The 19238-nt window shown below is 33.3% G+C and overlaps 1 protein-coding gene across 2 annotated transcripts in view; it reads left to right on the top strand.

Annotated features, from left to right (window-relative positions):
* The first annotated feature begins 553 nt into the window (after positions 1-553).
* LOC128895095 (uncharacterized) overlaps positions 554-19238 on the top strand; it is a 129993-nt gene continuing 111308 nt past the window's right edge. The window contains exon 1 of one of the 2 annotated variants that reach the window (XM_054157369.1): positions 554-1070. The gene's annotated coding sequence lies outside the window, so the exon portion shown is untranslated. The remainder of the gene's footprint in view (positions 1071-19238) is intronic. The other variant, XM_054157370.1, reaches the window with a different exon arrangement.

Below are 19238 nucleotides of genomic sequence, written 5' to 3' on the forward strand. Positions count from 1 at the left end.
TCCTGGAATATGGTTAAATAATTAAATAGAAACAAAAATACCAGCTATGCATACGATAGGAAGGCAACTACGGTCAACAATTTTGTAATTGATATCATAATATTTTCCTTAAAAGTTCATTATTTCTTAAACGATATCCATTGTTTACATATACGCGATATGCGTCGCTCTTTGGATGGTAAAATAGTCGTAAATAATTAAAAAGAGACAAAACTGGCAGTATGCATATAAAAGAAGTACATTTATTGTATTAAGGGGTTACTTATTCGACGACTGTGAATCTGACGAACACCTTAAGCATATGCTTAAGGCCAGCTTAGAAATAACATGCGACTGTGAAAACCGCCCAAAGATTACTGCCCATCTTGATCCACTGTACGTAGTTCAAATAAATGAAGCTCCGGTGTATACAATTTTTCTTCAAAGTGCCTTTCCTTCTTCCTTCACCTGTAAACCATAAGCAGATCCCAAAGGCTCTCCCTCCTACCGTCTCGGTGGCTCTGAACGGTGTTCGCGAGGTTCGCGTTCACCATTGGCGTCCGAACGCAGCCGAGTAGATACGACCCTTACCGCACAGCCATGGAGACCGGATTCCGCACGCAATAGTCTGAGTTTGCGCGGTGCTTGCGAAAGGCGCGTCCTGGCTCCGTCGCCGTTGCGGTCGGGATTTTACTCGTCGACGAGCTTCCGTGCTGGAGCGTGCGCGTCCCATCGCACCGTGAAAGGGAGACAGAGATAAAAACGAATAGAAGCGGCTATCTCGTTTCGCGTCCGGCCCGGCCAAACACCTACGACTCCAAAACAAAAGGGAGTGGACGCCTCTCCGTCCGCGGAAGGGTTAAATTAGGGCCGTTTTTTCGCCCACGAAAATGTAACGATCGAGTGGACCGGTATCAGTCTGAAAATAGGCTCCGTAGCGTGGTAGAAGGGGGGAGAAGGAGAGATCGCTCCCCGTGTTCGTAGATCGCGAGTGAAAGCATCTCGGCGAGAAGCTCTCCATGGCGTGAAGAGTCGACACACCGGTGGGAACCAGTACTTGTACGTGAAAGCTGAAGCTCGACGAGAATCAGGTAAGTCGAGACGCATTTTCCTTCCTCTCTTTATGCTTCTCGGTATATTTACCACCCGTACACGAATTTTCCACGGTCGGCTCGCTTTCTTGGCTCGCTACCGGCTTTTCTTTCACTCGCTTTTTCGTCGCAGTCGAGTAGACGCGAAATTGCTCACCGAGTCGTACCGGGTGTTGCGGAGGTCCGAGACCGGGGAAAATTCTGATCTAGGTATTATAGAGGATTTCAAATCGGCGAATAAAAGATAAACAACGTTCCATCAGATATTCGTTCGATATAAATTAGAATCGAATATTTATACGCGAGCTTGTGTGTATACGGGCGAACGAACGGTGATGTCGCTGCCTCGATCGAGCTATTATTTATTTTTCGACTTTTCATGTTGGAAGTATATTTGTAATCTGTATATATCTGGTTAATTAGACTTATATCTTTCGAACTTCTTAACATTTTTTAATTATTAATAATAGTTTTATCATAATTTTGGGGGATTTGTGTTTATACAGGCTAACGAACGGCGATGTCGCTGGCTCAAACGAGCTATTATTTATTTTTCGACTTTTCATGTTGGAAGTATATTTGAAATATACAAACATTACGATTTACGTAATTAATATTCAAACTGTTTGGTGGTCATTTGGACCCATGTAAATACTTCAAACTTCTTAAAATCACACAATTCATGTTAAGAATGATTTTATCGCAATTTTGGTGAACTTGTGTGTGTATACATGCCAGAGGACGATGACGTCGCTGGCTCGAACGAGCTATTATTTATGTTTCGACTTTTCGTTTTCGAGTTAGGTATACGTGAAATCTATGAACGATACGATGTACCTAATTAATACTAAAACTATCCGGTCATACTGACTCATGTATATGCTTCAATCTTAAAGTCACTCGATCATTAATAACAGTTTTATCACAATTTTTTGGGAACAACTAGTGTAGTTGAGAATCAATTTTATTTATGAATTAGTTTGTTCTTTGTCGATGCACGATGTTTATACAAATTCATATTTTTACAGATTTAGATAAAGAATTGAGATTTATATAAAAGTATGTCCCATCTTCTAAATAGTGTATCGTGAACTTTATTGTTAATATTTTACTTATACTTGCCATAAATGCATAAATATACGCAGTCTGACGATAAATATACATTGACTTTGGTAGTCTTCGTGTTATTTTAGCAGAAGAATTTATTAAAATTAATATACCAAAAGATACGATTATCCGAAAATGGCATTAACATAAAGAGTCAAAACGTGAGATTAATAATAATTTACTCAATATTCAAAAATGATCCTTTATTGTATTACATTCAAATTGTATTTCGCGTTGAAAGGACAAAAGCTGAGCCAGTGATATGTTTAATCAAATAATCCTACAGAGTTTTTGTGAGTTATATTGGACTGCGGATGTTCGTGCGTTTATGGCAAATGAAAATATAGATGCACAAATGCAAGAATATATAAAATATGAATTTTGTAACCCATCACGAGATGCTGCGAGCGAAGAAACAGAAGGAATCATAGTTCTTCGGTTTCTGTCGACATGAATTATAAAATAGAGCTTAATATTAACAAATGATGGAGATCGAAGGAAATAAAGTTCCTTCGATTTTCAAAGTCTGACTCTGCCAAGAAATTATTTTAACTAAGAGAGTGAAGCTAAATTAAGATCGCGACGCGACGCGATCCGGAAAACTGGACTTACTGGGTCAGTCCTGCTTCGTATCAATCCTCCACTTCCTGCATCCCGTTAGAAACCAATATTGGACCCGACTTATGACACTGGTATAATGGCCCTTACCGTGTCGCGTTTTAAAACGTTTTGCCTTGGGCGTCAAGATTTAATACAGATGTGTAAACTAGGTTATTATTTTGATAATAAAAAGTGATATCAAAGGAGGGTGTTAAGAAATGCTCATTTTTGGCATCGCCTGTAAATGAAAAATTCATGCTGGATCTTTTAGAGTGACTCCTAAGAAACAAAAAATATCATTATCACTTTCCCGAGAAACGATGGGAAAGTTGTCAAAAATACGTTCAAAGTATGAATGTGATGATAACGGAACTTACGTATATTTACTTACGTACTTAGAACTTACTTATATATTTACTTATTTACTTAGAACTTACGTACGCGGAAAATATGAATATAAAGCGAGCACAATTCCGACGTATGAAAGTTACAGAATTAGAGTTTTCCCCAGATTAACTTACAACGATCTATGCTTATACGTATATGGAACATACCAAATCAAGCAAGCATCTGGTTATTACGCCGACCATATAAATGACAGCGGAGATTTTGAATTTCAAGTCGCAGTACCATCATACAATATTGATTTAAAAAAATACCAGATTGATGTGGAACCAATTAACGCCATTTTATTTCGAACGAAACTGCATTCACGACATTCAAATAGTTTAAAATACATTGTATATGTACTAATTGATAAAAGTAAAACCGCACTGGAAGTCATACTTGCACACTCATGTGGGTGCAAAGTCGGAGTACGCGTTGTTGGTTGATGTTCCCATGTAGCCATGATTATGTGGTATTTTGGATTTGCTCGATTTCAAGCTTCAATTCATCTGCCTGCTGAGTTCCTTAATATTTATTTCGAAAACGGTTCAATATCCGAAGAAGAAGACGACGAAATGTAGAATATACGTAAGTTCCGTTATCATCGCATTCATACATTAAACGTATTTTTGACAACTTTCCCATCGTTTCTCGGGAAAGTGGTACGGACATTTTTTATTCCTTGGGAGACACTCTAAAAGATCCTGCATGAATTTTTCATTTCCAGGCGATGCCAAAAATGGGCATTTCTGTACACCCTCCTTTGTTGTTTTAGAAAGAAAATTTACGATCTTCTTTTGCTATAATTTGTTACTCAAAAGGCTATAAACTTATCCATTGAGTAATTGCAATCAATTTGAGCTACTAGATATCTCGTAGTTGGCAGTGAATGGGTTAAGGGCTTAGGCTCGACCAGCAAGATGTTTCACAGGAAAGAATTCGGATCTAGAGACTTTTTAGACCACCACACAGTCAGTCGCTCGCTTATCACGTGAACCAATAGTAGCCAAAATAAGGAATGAAATTACAAGCCAATATCAGCAAACGAACAAACAAAAGAAATTAATTGTTTAACAATCGCTAGGCAGAGTACAGACGTCTGTACACGCGAAAGATTAGCTTCAGCTAAGTTGTATTCTAACGCCTTAAGGTCGATTCAAACTATACGACACAGACCATCACCGACACGACAAAACATTAAAACACGCGTTTTAATGGAACTATTCACACTATTCCTGTTGACGGAACGTTCTGGTCGGTGTCTGTTAAGTGTGAATAGTTCCATTAAAACGCGTGTTTTAATGTTTTGTCATGTCGGTGCCGGAACGTGACGGTCCGTGTCGTATAGTCTGAATCGACCTTTACAACTAAAGTTCCCACGACAGAAGCGGTGTATTTGTTGGATGAAGTATATAACCAAAAGAGTCAAAAAATAATAATCGATTAATTAGACATAAATACACAAGAAGTGATATCGCAAAATATTCAGAAAATAAAAATAGAAAACTATTAATGAAAATATAGAGATACATCTGAAAAATAAAAGAAAGTGAAGTTAGTAGTCAGTGGTTAGCCACGGTCATTCACGATCTATGGATAATTCCCTGACGGTAAACAATAAAACATTAATATTTCAGCAAAATCATATTCGTCATCATCGTTTAAATAATAAATATTGTTAATAAGTAATTTAACTATTGTCAGAAATTAATATTGAACTTAATTAAATTAACTTAAAATTAAATACTTTTGTTTGTTAGCATGTGAAAATACAGCTGTAAAAAATTTGTCAAATATTCGCACAGGGTTGAAATAAACATTGAAGCAAGTTTCTGCTATCGTTCATATTTCAGTTATCTTTAATATCTATCTTGATAAGGATCTCGCTTCATTTCCACCGATAGCAACGATCTGCATTTCACTCGTTTCGTTCGACTATGTGGTTGGCTACTTGCGACGCAGTACGACGACGTCGCATGTCTTCCCTTTCACCTTTCGTCGACTGATGGGAAACGCACACTCAAATATCATCGACGTGATAACAATTTTCAGCGTGTTTAAGCTCACCGTTAACTGATACTCCGTGTTAACTCGGCTAGCAACAAATTTCAAACGTAAACATGACGCCGTTAAAGTGTCTCAGTTCTGTGCAGACATCCGAAAGTCATTTTAGAAAACATCGAGTTCATTCTAACGTTTCGTGAAAACTTGAGGAGAGAGAAAACAAAATTCACTACGGGTGCGTGAACTTTTCAAACGTCCGATGCAGCTGCACAGTGTGACGTTTATATATACACACGTTCAAAACAAAATTCGTAACTTTTAAATTAACCATTTTTTGACCTAAGACTCTTTTGAAGTCACTCTATGCAAAAATGCATAGTTTCATTCATAAAAATTGGGATGACTATTTCTTATTTAAAAAAAGTTTTTTTTTAATTTTTACCATTGCAATTTATTATGAACCGATTACTGACTAACTTTTGTTTGAACAATTTTGAAAATCTGTTGAACGAAAATGCGTGAAAAATCGTAATGATCACTATGAGTATGTGAGTATTGAGTATTTTACTTAATTTTTTGTAATTCATTATATATTAGATAGAGTTCTTAAATTTTCAAAAGAAGAATATTCCATATTGAGTGAGTTTTTAAATGTACTACAATATTAAAATCGACTTATAAAAATGAAATTAAAGAAATAAATATTCTGCTAATGGCACGTGTTTGAGAAAAATCAATACATTTTTTCTTAAACTTTATGTTTTAATTTTAACAATAAATTGGTAAATTAAGTAAAAGATATTGGTAATGTTCAAAACCATGTTCTTTTACTAATATTTCAAGAAATAAACATTATTGCATCCTATGCATACTTCAAATTTTTTAATTTCGTCCATTAAGGAACTCATTGCGCACCGAGTACATTCGATGCCGTATTGCTTTTCACCGGAAGATTGTCGGTCAAATTCGTCTACGATCGTTCGTATATATATAACGTCATTCGTGTATTACGCCTCGGGTTCTCGCAACAGGTACGTTTGTATATATACAGTGAGTAACTTCAATATTCGGACACTTTACAATGTTTACTGTGTAACTTTGTCTATGGTGTAAGATAAAGCAATGGAAGTATACATTGAAATAGTTAACAAAAGTTTGAAGCTCCCGTACAGTGACGGATAAAAGAAAATTAAAAATTGGCATTTAGATATACGAGTAACTTTCACATAAGACATTCCACTTTATTGTTGGGCCCACTAATATATTAAGGGATATTATCCTCACTCAGTGGGACATAAACATTATTTTATTTACAATTTATATAACTACAATGTATTCGTACAGAATGTATTCGTACATCGATCAATTTCGCAAAAAACTTTTGTGTGAAATTGTACTTTATTAACTCCTTTTTTTATAATCAATGATATTCTATGTATTCTCGAATATATAGAAATAGAAATCTCTAGAATATAGTTCAAACAACTATTACTAGTTTATATAATTTGGGAAATTAAAAAGAAAATACGAAAAATTGGTAGAAATATAGAAGCAATAAGTATTCGCACGGTTCTTATGACGAACAATTTACGTTAGAATTTGTAACAAAAGCACATTAGTTTATTGCTTCGTGGCAATTAGAAAACGTTAAATTTCCAGTAAAAAAGACTTAAAAAATGCTCTAATAAAGGAATGAAAGAAGATCCTACCCCGAATAACATCGAGATTTATGATAGTTAATTTAATGCCTAGGAGAGTTGCAGTAATTATAAAATCAAAAGGAGATCCCACGGAGTATTAATTATTTATAAATTAATGTAAATTTCCTTTTTTTTTAAATGAAATTTTAAAAATTTAACGCTTGTACGAATACTTATTGCTTTTGTATTTCTATCGATTCATTGTTTTTTCTTGTTTTGATTTCTCACTTATACAAAATACGTAACCTTTTCGTACTGTATCTATTCTAGAAATTTCCAAGAATATGTAGAATATCATTGTTTATAAAAAAAAAATTAATAAATTACAATTTTACATAGTTTTTTTGGTAATTGATCGGTGCACGAATACTTTCTACACCCACTGTGTATTACAAAATAACTATTTTACAAAATTATTATGCAATTATTGTTATTAAATTTCATTTCTCATATGAAATATTATTATAATACTTGTATGAATATAGAAAATATAATCATAGAAACTCGTTATTAATTTTACAATTTTAAATATTGTCTAATGTCTACCGTTTCATTCGAATGTCTAACTTTTTAAATTTTATTTACTTTATATGACGTACGTATTTGTACCAAATTCATTGCTGAATTTGTCATTTTAATAGCTTAACTAACTATATTTAATTAATAATATTTCTTATATAAGAATTTCCATAAAATAATTCCCAAACAAAACAATTTCTAATTTTGACGTACCTTAATATTCGAACATATGAGCATAGGATACTTTAGGAGGCCTGTGATACGAAGTAATTCCAATGTCTGGTATATTTGTTTGTAAATACGTACTGTTCGAGATGAACCCTACGTGACTAATTCGGTGTCGACTAGCATTAGTAACTGATCGCTATTTACCTAGATGGGACGGTAAAATAAAAATGTTCCATTTTACGTGGCTCAGCATATACAAGGTGTCTACGTATAAGTTCGGAGATACACAGAGTGTCAATTCTTCAACAAATTCCCAATAAAAAATCACTCTTAGAGATTTTCTTTGTGTCGCCTTATTATCGAGAATTTTCACTTTTAATATTTCTTATGCATTTTCGACTTGACACTTTTTAAACGGCTATAACTCCACCAAATTACAGTGTAAACTTAAAACTGAGTATATCGTTTGAAAGAGCGTTAAATTTCCCATCTCCCTGATGCCAAACCAAAATTTATTACGTAAATTTAATAAGTAAAAAATTAGGTTAAACTTTACATTGTGACAATTTAAAGAAAATTTGACTTTTTCTACAAAATGCACGCCTCCGCAATCAAAACTTATCAGTTTCTCCTGCGCCGAAAACTTCGACTTTTTCTGTATTTGTTTTCTGGTTTCAAAGCATACATAGTTGTTTGGCGGGCACTTTTCGGGAAAAACTTCCTCGAAGTCTCAGCTTTTCAATGGTATTGTAAAAAAAAATTCTACGGTGGTATTTGAGGGAAAAAATGACGTTTAGGTGAAAATCGATATTTTTCAACAAAAATCGATTTGTCACTTTAAAATTAACTTGACATCGAGTTTGATATATTTTTTAGTCTCGAGTCACACTCCCGACCCTCCCCAATTAGGAAAAAAAACGATTTTTTGACACCTCAAGGCTCTCCCAGCCGCGTGTAGAGTCTGAGTGAGAGGTGAATAATAATTGTTTTTGAACATGTATCCATAGAATTTTCATTTTTAGAGACTATTTAATCAAAATCTACCTCGGTATACCGATAAATGATATGGAGATTGCAACACGATCGATTTCATACAGCAAAAAATCGATATTTTCGGCACAGGAGATCGGATAAAAGAGTCTAAATTTGGAAAAAATAATTTATTGGAAAAAAACAAAACCTTGAGGTGTAACAAAATCAGTTTTTTTCCTAATTAGGGAGACTCGGGAGTGTCACCAAGAAATACATCAAACCCGATGTCAAGCTAATTTTAAAGTGATAAGTCGATTTTTGTTGAAAAATGTCGATTTTCACCTAAAAACGTCCGGTTTTTCTGCATTCAAACGTCATTTTCTCCCTAAAATACCACCGTAGAATTTTTTTTCACAATACTATTCAACAGCTGAGACTCGGGAAGTTTTTCCCGAGGAGTGCCCGCCAAACAACTATGTATGCTTTGAAACCGGAAAACGAATAGAGAAAAAGTCAAATTTTTTAAAATTGTCACAATGTAAAGGTTGACCTAATTTTTCACTTATTAAACCTACGTAATAAAATTTGGTTTTATATGGTATACTTAGTTTTAAGTTTGCACTGTAATTTGGTGGAGTTATGGCCGTTTAAAAAGTGTCAAGTCGAAATCGAATAATAATCGCATATATTATTTCTTATGACTTATTAACACACAACCCAGCAAATAATTATCGTTTTACTCTCTCAGCTTTTCGCAGCCATCTGCAAACATGAAAAGAAGTATTCCGTCAGCAATTACCTAAAGTTTATAAAAGGGTATAATAATACTGCAGTTGATGAAAATGTGTTAACAATTCCTTAGTTTGTTCACAATTAAGATATGCTAGCGTTATTTGGTTTCCGCGCTGAGTTAAATATATTTATATGCTTGAAAGAATTCAGCATGCATTCCTTCGTTCCACCTCTCATTTTTTTAGAACAACCGAGGTCAGAATGAATCACGAATGTAATTTTATTTAATGTTTAAATATTTGTTCCCTTTTGTCTATTTGCCTTCTTTATCAAAGACTAGTGGCACAAACAAATCACATAAAAACGAATAGATACGATTAAATATGCACGTCCATAAGAGGCGAAATGCAGCTCTATATATATACTCTGAAGCAGAATTTTTCAAACTTCTGATCCTTTACAGTACAATTAAATCAATATATCTTCATTGTGTTTGAAATCTATTTCAAAGGATGTATTTATTTTTAACAAATTTTGATTCATTGTAAATGGTTTTGCACATTTTAATTAAAACCTTTTTACTTACATCGTTTATTAAATCAATGCACAAAACTAATTATGAGAACAAAATTACCAAACATTTGTGGGTCTCTTTAAAATTTATCGAATACTATTTAATAGTAATTTAATTTATTAAATTGAGTAGTGTTAAACAGCTTACTCTTGCCTGACTTTTTGATAAAATTGTCTCATTACAGACTAAAACTCCAACAGAATTTGCACAAATAAACAGCAAAAAATTTAATGAAATTATTACATTCATATAAAGGGATAGGGTTGATAAGGTTAATAAATTCTTTCAATAAGAATGAAATACCATAAGGAGTATTTTTTTTTTATTTCATTAAATATTTTCGTTGAATCGAGGAGCACATTTTGAGAAACACTACCGTAGATGCTAAAAAACACTCCGCCGGTGCTATATTTCTTTTTAAAGGTATTAATAGCCACGTCAATAGTTCTATCACATCGGAACCTCATTCGTTCTAACGCCTGTCCTGGGTCACTTCATAAAGGTATTTTTAAATTGTGAAATTTCAGGACCATTACTTTCTACACCAAACCAGTTAGTCAAACGTCACTTATAATTTTCACAGACCTGTTGTTTTCGTTCATATATTTTTTTTATTTCGATTCAGCATTTTTATTTATACATATCTCTTCGATGCAGACAGTCTAATATTTACTATTTACCTATTCGAATTTCAATTTCTCTTTATACAGTATTCACTATTCGCATCTGGATAATTTAAATACACGTAGAATTTTCAATATACTACTTGATCTGTAAATATTGTTTATGAAAACTATTAACTAAAACTATTGAGACCGATGAGAAAATAATTCTCTATTCATTCTTTTCGTAGGATAATCAATCAATTTATAACGCGAGCTAATTGACAAGTTAAGTGATTTATGTGCTGTAATTGTTACAATTTTTTAAGCTGTGGCAAGCTGTCGCAATCCTTGAATGTCACTTATAGATCGATAAGAAAAAGAAGTAAGGATTAATGTCGTGAATGATGGTACTATATATATTTCAACGAAAATGAGAAAAATCAGCATCAGAAATATCTTGTGCTGCCACTTTTAATTCTCCCAGGCTGGAAGTTCATAGAATATGCATCAAGACAGAGCTAGTTGTAATATTTGAAGTTGACATCTGCCACGGTTCAGGAGTCAGGGCATACACCACCATTTTGCATTCGATTAAATATGGAACAACGTCATAGACCAAGTGTCAGACGTTTTGATTGCTACTTGGGTGCCAAATGGTAGCAAATAAACATAGAACCCTTTTTTCGTAAACTAGGAAGCTTCACTGTTGTATTAAATGTGTCTTCAACTTTAACATTTCTATGCGCTTTCTTTGTAGGTAATTAACTTTTAATTAAATAGATAAATTAATTATAGAAACAGTTTATCTACACTTATTTCAATATTTTGATGTCCGATTTTATTATGATTTTTTACTTGTTGACATCTTCTTGTAAATGATTTCAATTTATTTTCTCTTTATGATATTTATAATGGTAACTGATAAATAATTCAATATCTATATCATATATAATATAATATCTTGGGGGGCATTCAGAAAAACATTTTGAGTTGAGTTCTGAATAAAGTGGATTGTATTTTTTTTTATAGTATTTCTCAAAACATAATACAAATAAAAAACATTATATTCAGGAATGATTTATCTAATCTGGAAAGTTCTCAGATTAATTCTATTTTAAGTTATTATGAATTTTCTCTAAAACAAATGTTTTTAGTGTTTCGATTCTCAATATTATCAGATATTTATAGGTGGCAATGTTCTATTTGCCGAACATGCCATAAGTAAAAAAAAATTATTACTTCATAGAAAACTTATTTGTTTTGATTAGAAACGTATTTTTTAGATTTAGAAGAACATATATGTAGAAAGTAAATATCAATTTTGATAAAACATTTGTACACAATTTTAAAGTCCTCGTACCGTTTACAATGTTGCAATTTATAGAATGAGTTCGTAAATACTGCGATATTCCACTTTTACTTTATTGAGTAGATGAACCTACATGAATTCCACAATGACGCGAAACCACTACTAAAATATCGCTTAGTTGATAATTTAAGTGGCTCCAATTTTTTCCACTTTAAGGCAAGTCGTGCTTTCGCATTTGTCGTCATTCAATGGCTTCGTCGTGATAGCGATCCTGATGTAACACGGGGATGCAATTGCGTTTCATCGAGCGAATTTACCCTCCCTTTTACCCGTAACATTCTTCTTTAACGTGATCTACGATTGGGTCCGGATACAAGAAGCAAGCTGAAGATGTAATCGATTCTCAGGTACACGAACCCAAGCACATAGCTTGGTCACTGACTAATCGTTATAACAAAGAGCAACAGAAAACAGCTTGGCTGTTTTCGGGACATTAGTGATTTTTTTATGGTCTGAAGATTCATTTCTTTATCGTTTAACAGCAGAGTGTAACGTTATCTTACTGTTGTCTTATGGAATCTACACAGAACAAGTTTTTTGCTCTGCAGAATTTATCATTGTACAAATTCTTTATTTTTATATTAAGTTCTTAAAATTGAAACCATCTTCTTGTGATGTTTTTACTTGAAAATAATACAGAATCGTGTCAGCTACCCCCCATTTCCAGCTCCTACGCGAATTTTGGTACACCCTGTATATAAGTTTAAATATATTTTGAAAAATATATTCAAAATAAAATGAAAGGCATTGCCTGTTTATGATTTGAAGAATTATTTTATTATTCTGTAGAATTGTCAGACATCTTATAGAATCATTGTACCATTGCGCCTGTTTGTGTCAGTCACTTATGTCGAACACCATTTATATCTGGATAAAAGCCTGAAACCTTCGAAGTGTAAATTCCCTGCATATGAAAAGACAGCTTCGCTCAGTCAATTAGGCACACGATTATAATAGGTTAAGGCTTAAATCGATTCAGGGTTATTAGTCTGAGCAAGTATAATTTTCCTGTCAAAATCATTAGAATTTACAGTCAGCCAAGTAAAGTGTATGAACAGCAATATTGTGGATACTATGAGAATCTCGAGAGTTTTGAATCAATCTTAAAAATATTTAAAAGAATGTAATATTCATTAAAATCGTTTATAGAAAACTATCAAGAAGCACATACAATTTCATAAAAATGTACAATAAAATATTTTTTGTGGGGACTTAAACAGTTTATTTACTCATGGAAATAAATAACAATGAATAATGCAAACAAATTATGTCTGGTTTAAGGAAGGTGTGCTCTCATGTGCGTAGTTTTCTTGTAGGTGTTTTATAGGTTTTACATTGATAAAGTAAATAATTGAACAAAGTTCCATGGACAACAATAGGCTCAAGTTACCGAAGAAAAAAAGTAGGACAGTGTGTAAAATAGGGTGTTTCTTGAGAACGACAATCACTCAGGATTTCAGAGGGAACTGCAACTAATTAAGAAAGTTATGTGGCCAAGGCTGTAAAGTTTGGGATACAAGCGAGCAGCTATCGCTGCGTTACATTTATGAATGGTGCACAGGGGACAATCCATATTAATCTCTTCTTCAAAGTTGCTTCGGATTTGCATATTGAATCGAGTGTCGTTCTGTTCTAACAGACACACTTGCCTTAATTTTATTTCGTATGAGAATAGTTAAAGTTACTATAAAAATGACATCAGGATTTTTTGATAGAATTGTGTTATTATTCAACTTTGTATTTATTTACTACTTTTCATAGCTTCAACATTCTTGTGTTCGTGTAAGTTTAAGACTATCTATGATATATTTCAGAGATTTAATCACTTTGTTAGGTTTCTCAAGGTTTGCAACATTGTTACGCTTTTTTTTAAAAAAAATTTCTTATTTGCAACTTTGTTATTTTTTTAAAGGCATACAATATTGTTGCGTTTTAAACTCTTTGATCTGCAGCTCTGTGAAATTTGCGGTTGTTTGCAACATCGTTGCTTCTTTGATCTTTTTCATCTGCAACTTTGAAATTTCCCTGATAATTTCCATGGTTCTTAATCAGCCTACAATGGGTGTAGAAAATATTCGTACACTGATCAATTTCTAAAACAACTATGTCAAATTGTAATTTATTAACTTCTTTTTTGGAAACAATTATATTCTACATATTCTTGGAAATCTCTAGACTGGATGCAGTACGAAAAGATTAAGTATTTTATATCAGTGAGAAATCAACAAGAAAAAACAATAAATCGATAGAAATACAGAAGCAATAAGGATCTTCTTTCATTCCTTTATTAGAGCATTCTTTAAGTCTTTTTTACTGGAAATTTAATGTTTTCTTATGTTCTTATGTTCTTATATTCAAATTCTACTGTAAATTGTTCGTTATAAGAACCGTGCGAATATTTATTGCTTCTATATTTCTACCGATTTTCCGTATTTTCTCGTTAATTTCGCAAATTATATAAATTAGTAATTGTTGTTTTAACTATATTTTAGAGATTTCTGAGAATATGTAGAATATCATTGATTATAAAAAAAAGTAGTTAAGAAACTACAATTTCACACAAAAGTTTTTTGGGAAATTGATCGATGTAAGAATACATTCTATACCCACTGTAGTGGTTTCCAGAGTAATGTCGATATCTTGGTTACTATCAATTCTATAACAAACTTACATATAACGTAAATGTTTCCGCATTTAATTTACAACAAATCTGATTGGATTCATTTTTTTTGAAAAGTGTCTCGTGGTAAGTGAGACATTGTATATTTTGTGGTTATATCTAGGGTACCTCGTACAACCCTCCATGTCGGCAAAAATTTTTTGCAATCACAGAGCATATACTTTCAGTTTGACTACCCTACAGGTTCTTTTCACGTTTTAGTACCGTTGGTCCAGCAGTTTTCCTCCGACGTGGTAATAAACTGCGTTTTATTTATACATGGTGATCTACTAAAAAGCAGGTCACCCTAATATCTTTGCTATTTTAAATGAAAGGAGGAAGTGTTACTAACAAAAATTGAATAGCTTTATGAAGCACATAACGTAGTGATAACAGCTTCTCTATGAGTAGAAACTCAGAGGAGATTTGAAGGTTATATTCATTTTTTTAAAGGAATGACTATTTGCTTTTTGACAGAATTTGATGGAGAAATAAATGCTAAAAATAGAGGAATTCAGGTGGATTTTTTCTAAAACGAATATTTTTCTAAATATTCATCTGCTACAGTACCACAGCTTGACTTCGTTTCACCTCTAATCAAGATACATCGAATACCGAAGTAACATCAAAATCACAATATCGTATAGTTTGAGGCTTATTTTCTAAGAAACATTATGAATGAAATACATCAACTTTATACTTTTGTTAAGCCTCAATGTTTGAATGCAATATACAGGGTGTCTACGTATAAGTTTGGAGATACACAGAGTTACGGCTATAACTCCACCAAATTACAGTGCAAACTTAAAACTGAGTATATCGTTTGAAAGAGCGTTAAATTTCCCATCTCCCTGGTGCCAAACCAAAATCTATTACGTAGATTTAATAAGTGAAAACTTAGGTTAAACTTTACATTATGACGATTTAAAACAATTTGACTTTTTCTTCAAAATGCACGCCTCCTAAATCAAAACTTATCAGTTTCTCCTGCGCCGAAAACTTCGACTTTTTTTGTATTCGTTTTCCGGTTTCAAAGCATACATAGTTGTTTGGCGGGCACTCCTCGGAAAAAACTTCCCGAGTCTCAGCTGTTGAATGGTATTGTAAAAAAAATTCTACGGTGGTATTTTAGGGAGAAAATGACGTTTGAATGCAGAAAAACCGGATATTTTTAGGTAAAAATCGACATTTTTCAACAAAAATCGACTTATCACTTTAAAATTAGCTTGACATCGGGTTTGATGTATTTCTTGGTGACACTCCCGAGTCTACCCAATTAGGAAAAAAACTGGTTTTGTTACACCTCAAGGTTTTGTTTTTTTCCAATAAATTATTTTTTCCAAATTTAGACTTTTTTATCCGATCTTCTGTGCCGAAAATATCGATTTTTTGCTGTATGAAATCGATCGTGTTGCAATCTACATATCATTTATCGGTATACCGAGGTAGGTTTTGATTAAATAGTCTCTAAAAATGAAAATTCTATGGATACATGTTCAAAAACAATTATTATTCACCTCTCACTCAGACTCTACACGCGGCTGGGAGAGGCTTGAAGTGTAAAAAAAAACAGTTTTTTTCCTTATTGGGGAGGCTCGGGAGTGTTGCCAAAAAATACATCAAACCCGATGTCAAGCTAATTTTAAAGTGACGGAAAATGAAAGGAAAAGCGTCCGCTTTTCTGGATTCAAACGTCATTTTCTTCCTAAAATACCACCGTAGAATTTTTTTTGACAATACCATTGAAAAGCTGAGACTTCGAGGAAGTTTTTCTCGAGGAGTGCCCGCCAAACAACTATGTATTTAAAACCGAAAAACGGACAGAGATAAAGTCAAATTTTTTAAAATTTTCACAATGTAAAGTTTGACCTAATTTTTTACTTGTTAAATCTACGTAATAAAATTTGGTTTTATATGGTATACTTAGTTTTAAGTTTACACTGTAATTTGGTGGAGTTATGGCCGTTTAAAGAGTGTCAAGTCGAAAACACAGAAAAAATATTAAAAGTGAAAATACTTGAGAATAAGGCGACACAATGGAAATGTCTAATAGTAAGTTTTTGTTGGAAATTTGTTGTAGAATTGACACCCTACGTATGCCCGAACTTATACGTAGACATCCTGTATATCTTAATTCCTTTACCCTTGATCATGGCCAAAGTTGTTAAGCAAAGAGTATAAATTGTAAAAAGTGTCCAAATATTTAAAGTTACTCACTGTCGATGACAGACTGTTGTCACGAGATACATGCAACAAAATTGAAACAAATGAAAATGAAATTAATACCGCCTGAACTCACGAATCAACAATACAGCAGCCAGGGGTACATGACCCTATAGTTTGTCGGAGCCCTGTGGGAGATCGTATAAAAGCTTCAGCGCGAACAAGAGACGGGATAATTGACGATTACGCGTGTAAATCAAGCGATTATTGGGGCAAAACGAAGAGCTCCGCGGTGTCGAAAGTCGAGTGTTCGACACACATATTCTCTACTGCAGTTAAAGCTTCCACCCGACGTATCTTCGGTGCTTTTAACTACAGTGTATACTTACTTGGCTTTCGTTCGTGTTTGATTTGATGGTGTGTTCTTTGTTAGCCGGGAATCTCGGCGAATCTTGCTTTGTGAATGCATCGCAGCTGTACACGGGCACGATGGAACCGGCAATCAAAAGAAAACGGGCTCGGGAATGTTTTGTATAGGGTACCAGGTTCCATCGAGCCGGTTGAAGCACTTTTTACGTTTAATATACATTGTACAATGCGAGGAGTCGCAAGTTTCCGCAAATCGAAATGAATAATTTAGCATGACGAGGGAACGAAAATATAAAATGCTTGTAGGGTGGAATAAGTTGGAGTTTATTAGGCGAAGGGTTGGTGCACTTATCGTTTTACGTATGTTTCGTAGCGATGTAAACGATTTTAATATTTTTTATATGGTTGTAGCTTAAGAGGAGAAATGTCAGTAGCGCGTTCGTTAGTCTGAAGCATTTTATTTGATCCATTTGTTAAAAGTAGCGTGTTTATTAGTTTGAAGCATTTTATTCGATCTACTTGATCTGTAATGGATCCATAAATAATGGATTTTATTACTTCTTTTAACACGAACATTAGCCAACATCGTTACGAGTAGAAGTATTTGATAAGTTTTCGAATTTATGAGAAACTCTTTTTATTTTAATAACTGTCAAATTATACTAACCATAATTTGTAGTTGTAGCTATTGAGCATACGTTTAAATTCAAAATTGTTCTACCCTAATGCGTGTACGCTTCGACCTACATGTTCCATAATTTAAAATACAATCAAATAATAAATTAACAAAGCAACTTAATTTCCATTATGATTACATGTAGCATTTTATAAATTCATATATACTGTGTAGTTTAAAAAACAATCTTTGAAAAGGAAATACTGACTATTATAATAACAATATACATTGTCTGAAACTGATTTATATCGAACGTGATACTATAGCCAGAAAGAGATTAAATATATGCTCAATAGCTACAAGCATAAATGATGTTTATTATTTTAATAGCAGCATCTATGGCCCTCTGTATATGTTAGGTGGTACGTTGTTGAACCGAGTATGTTTATTAGATGTTAAACCAACACGGAAGGTAAACGCGCTTTACTAAGCTGGTGACGTTTCGACCATATGGGATATAGTCCTTTTCAAAATAATAAATTTTAATTTTATTCATTTTATGTTGTAACATTTTTTTCTATTTTAAATGAAAGTATACATGATATATTTGATTGAAACATAAAATCTTAAGGAAGCACTCTCAATAAATGGTGACAATAACCACGCGTCTCTTAGACAGGGAATTGTCATCCCTGTTAAACAGAATTTAGTGTTTCGATACAAAAGGGCTTTAAAGCATCATTACACTGTAAAATGGCGTAATGTTTTAGAACTCTGTCACTTGTTTGAATATTTTGACTATTTTTCCTAGTTAGTGGATAATGATTTGGAGTTTTGAATGTTTAAGAAACTGAAAAAAAAAAATGAATGGCCAAAGAAAACTTTTTTCCTGCAAAATGAAGGTGGGAAGACCCTGTAATCTGGATAGAGTATTTTTGTTAAAATTCGAGGTTCGGAATATATGAAGAATCATTTATCATTAAGATGTTATAGGGTTTTTCTATTTATATATTTGATTATCTCTACTAACGTTTCACATGCTTACATTGGAGAGTCTCTATTACAACTAACTCGGTATTTCATGTTCGAGCGTTACACCTGTTTAGCGGGCGTTTTTTATACCTAATTGCTCAACTTGTTCAGTGACGCTCATTAATACACTCTTATTGGAAAGCTATATTTATTTATTTTTTAACAATTTTAACGAATCATTTTTCGGAGTTTTCTAATATTATTAAACCAGATTTTCCAGAATCGTTTAAAACAAATCCTTCTTATACGCGTGAACTCGAAATTCCGTGGACATTCGTGAATATCAAAATGCTCGAATTCAAACTCAGATTCATAGGTCCTTCACGGAAGTGCAATCGATTTTGAAGGACCACGACGATTGCTACCAGTTCGAAAGGTTATTCGCATGACCCACATTCGGCCAGTACACGGTGCGAATATTCATATAGACGAAATTACACTGCTCCGCAAACACGCGTCATTACTACTGGACTGATCATTCGTTGAGAATTATAAACTCAGTTTCTGTTGAGGATAACCGTGATTCAGTGTTAAAAAGATGAATAATATTCATTAATTAAATAAGTACAGGTTACATAACGAAAAGAAAAAA

Source organism: Hylaeus anthracinus, unplaced genomic scaffold (genome assembly GCF_026225885.1).
Source record: "Hylaeus anthracinus isolate JK02 unplaced genomic scaffold, UHH_iyHylAnth1.0_haploid 4, whole genome shotgun sequence".
Taxonomy (NCBI): domain Eukaryota; kingdom Metazoa; phylum Arthropoda; class Insecta; order Hymenoptera; family Colletidae; genus Hylaeus; species Hylaeus anthracinus.